Source organism: Onychomys torridus, chromosome 15 (genome assembly GCF_903995425.1).
Source record: "Onychomys torridus chromosome 15, mOncTor1.1, whole genome shotgun sequence".
NCBI lineage: Eukaryota > Metazoa > Chordata > Mammalia > Rodentia > Cricetidae > Onychomys > Onychomys torridus.
In genome coordinates, this window is record NC_050457.1 from 36,995,794 (window position 1) to 37,002,214 (window position 6,421).

Below are 6,421 nucleotides of genomic sequence, written 5' to 3' on the forward strand. Positions count from 1 at the left end.
AACAATACTCCAGCAGATGGTCTCATGCCCATGCATAGATGGGCAATACAAATCATACTCAGTTTGTTAGTTTTTTAAGAGGGTATGAAATTGAGGGGATAGACTTAGGAAGAGAATATAATCAAAATGCATTGTATGCATGTGTGAAATTCTCAAAGAATACAGTATTTTTTAAAAAATAGAAACAAAAAATAAGCCAAATCCAGAAAAAAAAAATGTTGGTGGGTATGTACCTCAGTCTAGCCCTTATGAAATCAGTATCAAAGTACCTCGGAAAGCTCACAATGGAACTATTTCTGTCTTAGTTTCATTTCTGTTGATGTGATAAATCCCCTGACAGAAGCAACTTCAGAGAGAATGGGTTTATTCAGTTCTCAATTCCGGGATGCAGCCCATCATTGCAGGAAAGTCAACACGGCAGGAACTCAGAGCTGCCTGTTACATGACAGCCATGGTCAAAAGCAGTGAGAAGTGACTTAATGTATGCATGCAAGTGCTCAACTCAATATCTTCACTCTTATATATGCCCAGGGACTGGTGCCGCCCACAGTGGGCGTGTCTTCCCACAGCAGCTAAGATAATCAAGATAATCCCCTATAGGCTCACTCAAAGGACAGTCTCCCTTCCAAGAGACTCTAGATTTGTCAAGTTGACAGTGAGCACTACCTGTCACAATCACGATCTGGATACATCACTATATTCCTTACGGAATCTGGGTCAGCACACCACAGAGACCCCTACACATTTGTCTTTACTACATTAGTCACATTAGCCAAGGTGTGGAATCAGTCCACCTGCCAACAGATGAGTGCATAAAGACAATGTGGTGTGCACACATGATGGGAGTTTTATTCATCCATGCATAAGAACAAAATCACATCATTTTCAACAAGGTGGAAGGAACCAGAGATCATTATTAAGCAGAATAAGTGAGACTCCGGAAAGCTAATATTCCATGTTTTCTTTCATCCATGTAGTCTAGATTTAAGAAAGAAAGAAGGAAAGAAAGGAAGGGAGGAAGACATGAAATAGAAGGGGACTATTTGAGAAATGGAAAGGCATCAGAGAAGAGGCTGCAGCTGGATGAGAGAGTAATTGGGGAGGGGGAGGGGAGAGTATGATCAAAATGGGTCATATGGATGCATTAAAAATGTCATAACAAGCTCATCACTTTGTACAAGTAATATACCCTATTAGAAGTACATAAAATATACCCCCATAAAAGTACATAACAAAAGTACAAAAGATTAAAACAAATTATCAGCTTCTAAGAGCAAAATCTCAGAAATATCCTTGATTGCTCCTCTTCTAAAGCCACAATCGCAGGGTCTATATTAGGAAAGTCTTGTGACAATAAGTGACAATGGACAGAATAAGTTCAAGCAGAACCTTGATTTCTAGTGGCTCCCAGTTATAAATATCTCTGATAATTAAGCTATTCTTTATGTCATAGGTGAGACACTAATAGTAGGAGCATGGAACAATGGAAAGTCACTAAGAGTGCCTGGAAAATGGCAGAGCACCTGGATACATTGAAGCCTGCAGGGGACTTTGAGGGCAACCGCCCAATGCTTTGGACTGAAGGATCCAAGCCATAGTTCAGGGAACGGGAACGCTCCTCTCTAAGTCTAGAACAGAACACAGGAGTGGAGCTTTCCCCTGGGGAGACCAAGGCATCATCAGGCTTAGGACTACCTAGAAGATGCTCAAATGCATTGTAAAACCTAGCAGGATGTATTTACCTATAACACATCTTTCTTGGGGAGGTAAGTGTAACCAGGGGACAGAAGCAGACTCAGACTGATAGACCTCTCAACACTCAGAAAGCAAGAAGATGTTATGAGGCCAATGTCAAGTGGGAGAAGGTAAACAGAAGGCTGAAGCCAGAGGAGCCAGATCTATGTGGGATAGTTCATTCATCTATTTCACCCTGGATTAGAGCAGAGGGTGGCCTGGAAATTGGCCCCAATAGCTGTTAATTCAACCAAAACATGGTTCTGTTGTAGCATGAATCTTAAAGGGTCTTATTAATAAAAACAAACCTGGAGCCAGGTATTGGGGTGAACACTGGAAGATCAGAGAAGCGGAACAAGCCACAGCTTCCTCACCTCGCAGTTCCTCAGCTGATCCTGTTTCCTCAGACGGGAAGCCTCTGTGTCCTCATCCCAATGGATCTCAGCTGAACTGCTTCTCGAAAGCCTGAAAGCTTAACTAGCTCTAGTTCCTCATCCTCACGCCTTATATGCCTTTCTGCTTTCTTGCCATCACTTTCTGGGATTAAAGGCGTGAGTCACCATGCCTGGCTGTTTCCAGTGTGGCTTTAAACTCACAGAGATCCGGATGGATCTCTGCCTCCCAAGTGATAGGATTAAAGGTGTGCGAGTGCCACCATTTTCTGGCCTCTGTATCTAGTGGCTGTTCTGTTCTCTGACCCCAGATAATTTTATTAGGGTGCACAATATTTTGAACACAATATCACTACATTCTATCATTTTCAAAAGAAAAAAACCAGACAGTATAGAAGTTGGGGTGCCTGATAAGGTAGCTGCTGAAGTACTGAGTCAGTATAGCAAGAGTCTAGTCCTCTTCAGTTAGCGTTTTCCCATTGTCCACTCTGGACTACAATTTAGAATGCTGACATACCTCAAAGGTCATATTCTTCTATTGGTAGACAAAGCGCTAACTAGTAAGTATTTCTAATTAATATACTCTGATGATATACCAGAGTAACACTATTAAGCAAATAATTTCTCTTGCTTAAAAACATGGCCAAGAAAGAAAGCATATAAACCTCTGTTCTTGGCCAAAACATGAACAAGACTTGTAAATCATATTCCATCTGCGCTGTAGAGCACCCAACAGCACAAATCATGACCGGCCCTCAGATCCCATCAAACCACTTGCTCAAGCTTTTGCTGACTGTTTTCCAGAGCAAGGAGGTAACATGTTCAGCTGTGGTAAGGTAGCCCGTGTTTTGGTAAACCACAGAGTATTAGGCTCACTATAGATGAAAGCTCTTGGCAAGTTTATTTATTGACAAGATTAGGTTCAATGTCCAGCACTTGAAAGAAAGAAAGAAAGAAAGAAAGAAAGAAAGAAAGAAAGAAAGAAAGAAAGAAAGAAAGAAAGAAAGAAGGAGGAACAAAGAAACAAAGAAAGAAAGGAGGGAGGGAGGGAGGGAGGGAGGGAGGGAGGGAGGGAGAGAGGGAGGAAGGAAGGAAGGAAGGAAGGGAGGAAGGAAGGAAGGAAGGAAGGAAGGAAGGAAGGAAGAAGGAAGAAAGAAAAAAAAGGAAGAAAACATAGCTCAAAATTATGAAGATATAGTTTACCAAAGAAGATACACAGAGGACAAATAAACACATGAAGAAGTGTTCAATTCTATTACTCATTAGAGGGATGTGATTTAAACCGCAACATTATGCATGCATTTAGACAGGCTAGAATAAAAACAGCAACAAAACCCAGATGCTGTGAGGATACAGGGAACCCTCATCTATCACTGGAAGGGACATCAAATAGTGTTGCTCTGGAAATAATGCTGCCATTTCTCAAAATATATGCACGTAAAAAGATACACTGGGGAAGTAAGATGGCTTTAACAGGTAAAAGACACTTATTACCAAGCTTGACAACCTGAGTTCAATCCTTGGGACCCACATGATGGAAGGAGAGAGAGAGAGATGACTCTTGCAAGTTGTCCTGTCCCCTGATCCCCCACACAATAAATAAAGAAACAAATGCAATTTTTGTAAAAAAAAAAAAAAAAAGGCACAGGATAAGGTGCAAACATAGTCACTGTGTGATACATGAATTGTGTTCTTATGCATTCACCCCCAGAGAAATAATAAACCTATGTTCTTATGAAGACCTGGGCTTGAAGTTCACAGCTGCTTTGACACAAAAGCTAAAAACTTTTAAAAGATGAACATGTCCTTCAGCAGGCAAATGGTTAAACATACCATGGAATCTACACAGCAACTGAAATGTGTAATCACTTGGATGACAATTTAGGGACCAGGCTGCTTGCAGTTATCCTACAGCAGTAGGGTGGTCTCCCACATGAAGGGTAGCTCGAATGCCCATGCTTGATGATGCCATATTCTGTCAGGAGGGAACAAGAGGTTAATTGCTTGCACAATGACGTTCCCAGCAGACAGCAGGGCAGGCTTCCCAAGAAAACCCCCAAATGGCTTGAGGAAATGGCATGGGTTTTTTTTTTTTTATTGTGGTGAGGGGCTGGGGCAGGGGCTCACGTGGATGAAGAAGTACTTTGGCTTCCTTCTCAGCTTCCCCAGATAAGGACAAAAGGCAAGGAGAAAAGAGTGAGACTACAAAGATATTACCAACAGCCAGATGACAGAGCTGGGCTCTGTTAGATCTAGTGAGTGCAAAGGGGTAGCTAAGAAGGATAAACTGTATGCATCCATTTATGGGACATTTTGCAAGGACAAGGCTTTGCTATAGGACAGGGATGGGATGGGGAAGTGGCTCAGAAAGTGGGATGCTTGTGAATGGGCAACATAAGAGCTTCACAGTGCTGGAACTGTAGGCATCCCAACTGTGAAAATGTACACAGATCTACACAGTGATAAATGGTATAGAGCATAATACATGTGTATGAACACACGTATATACATATGTACAAATAAATAGGAAACCTGAGAAAAAGATGGATGGATTGTGATAAGGTCACTGTCTTGCTTATAAACCTCATATAGTTTTAGGAAAACTTGGTAAAGAGCATGTAAGTGATGGACGTGGTCATGCACACCTGCCATATTAGCTACCCTTAACCAGGGGGCTAAGGTTAGAAGATGGCAAAGTCAAATGTCATGCAGGGCAACTTAGTATGACTTTACATCAAGATAAAACTTACAGATGGCTGTGGCTATGGCTCTGTGGAGAGCACTTGCCTATCATGTGTGAGGTCCTGGCCTTCAACATAGTACTACATTTTTTAAAGTCAATACCACAATATTCCAGTGCCACACTTTATTTGCCAGTTCATGCATTACTAGACAGTGGCTTCTGCCTTTGGACTATTCTGCCTAATGTTGCTGCTGTGAACATAAGGGTACAGATTATTCTTTGAATCCCTGCTTTTGATCTTTTGGTTACATTCCTGGAAATGGAATGGCTGGGACTTAATGTGGTTCCATGTTTAACTGGTTGAGAAAGCATCATACTGTCGTACGATGTGGGGGTTGATTATTAAATATCTATTTACTTGCAGTTGTGGGCCGTGCTGGTGTGATGTTTAAATGAGAATGCCCTCCACAGACTCATGGATTAGAATACTCACTCACCAGGGAATGGCATTGTTTGAAGGATTAGGAGGTGTGGCCTTGTTGGAGGAAGTGTATCACTGGGGGTGGGCTTTGAGGTTGCAAAAAGCCCATTTCAAGCCCAGAGTCTCTCTCTTCCTGCTGTCTGCAGACCCAGTTAAAGAACTCTCAGCTGCTTTCTTCAGCATCATGTCTGCCTACCTGTCTCCATGTTACCTACCATGATGACAGTGAATGTAACCTCTGAAACTGTAAGCCAGCCCCAATTCAATGTTTTCTTCTATACGAGTTGCAGTGGTCATGGTGTCTCTTCACAGCAACAGAACACTGACTAATATAATTGGGAACTGAATTCAGGTTCTCAGGAATAGTAGCAGTAATTGCTCTCCAGCCCTACACGGTTGTCTTATAAAGTGTTTGCTCCACTGGAATTCCACGGAGAAGCCACATTTATCTTTTCTGTCCCTGAATCCCCAGCACTTAAAACAGTATTGGGCACTGTCTTCATTAGGGTTTTTATTGCTGTAACGAGACACCATGACCACAGCAACTCTTATAAATGAAAACAATTAATGGGGGTGGCTTGCTTATAGTTTCAGAGGTTCAGTTTATTATCACCATAAGGAGCATGACAGTGTGCCAGCAGACATGATGCTGGAGAAGTAACTGAGAGTTCATCTTTCAGGCAAAACAAAGTGGACTCAGACACTAGGTGGTATCTTGAGCATAGGAAGCCTCAAAGCCTGTCCCCACAGTGACACACTTCCTCTGACAAGACCATATCCACTCCAACAAAGCCACACCTCCTAATAGTGCCACTCCTTATGAGATTGGGGGAGGGAATTACATTCAAACTACCACAGGCACCCAATAAAGACTCAGAAAGTTCTTAGGTGAATGAATAAAGTAGGTCCTCAGCATTGCCAATGTTCTTTCCTTTTATGTTTTGTTTTCCTTAAATAGATTGTGAATTCCTGGAGGACAAACAAAGGTCTCATTCACCTGTGTAAACCCAGCACTTGGCACATTCAGAGAACTTAGTTCTTGTACTGAAGAAACGCCTCATTCATTGTAGTTTGGTTTCTTGGGCTAAGCTTGACGCTAATGAAGTTCAGTAGAAGAAAGAAAGGACTCTG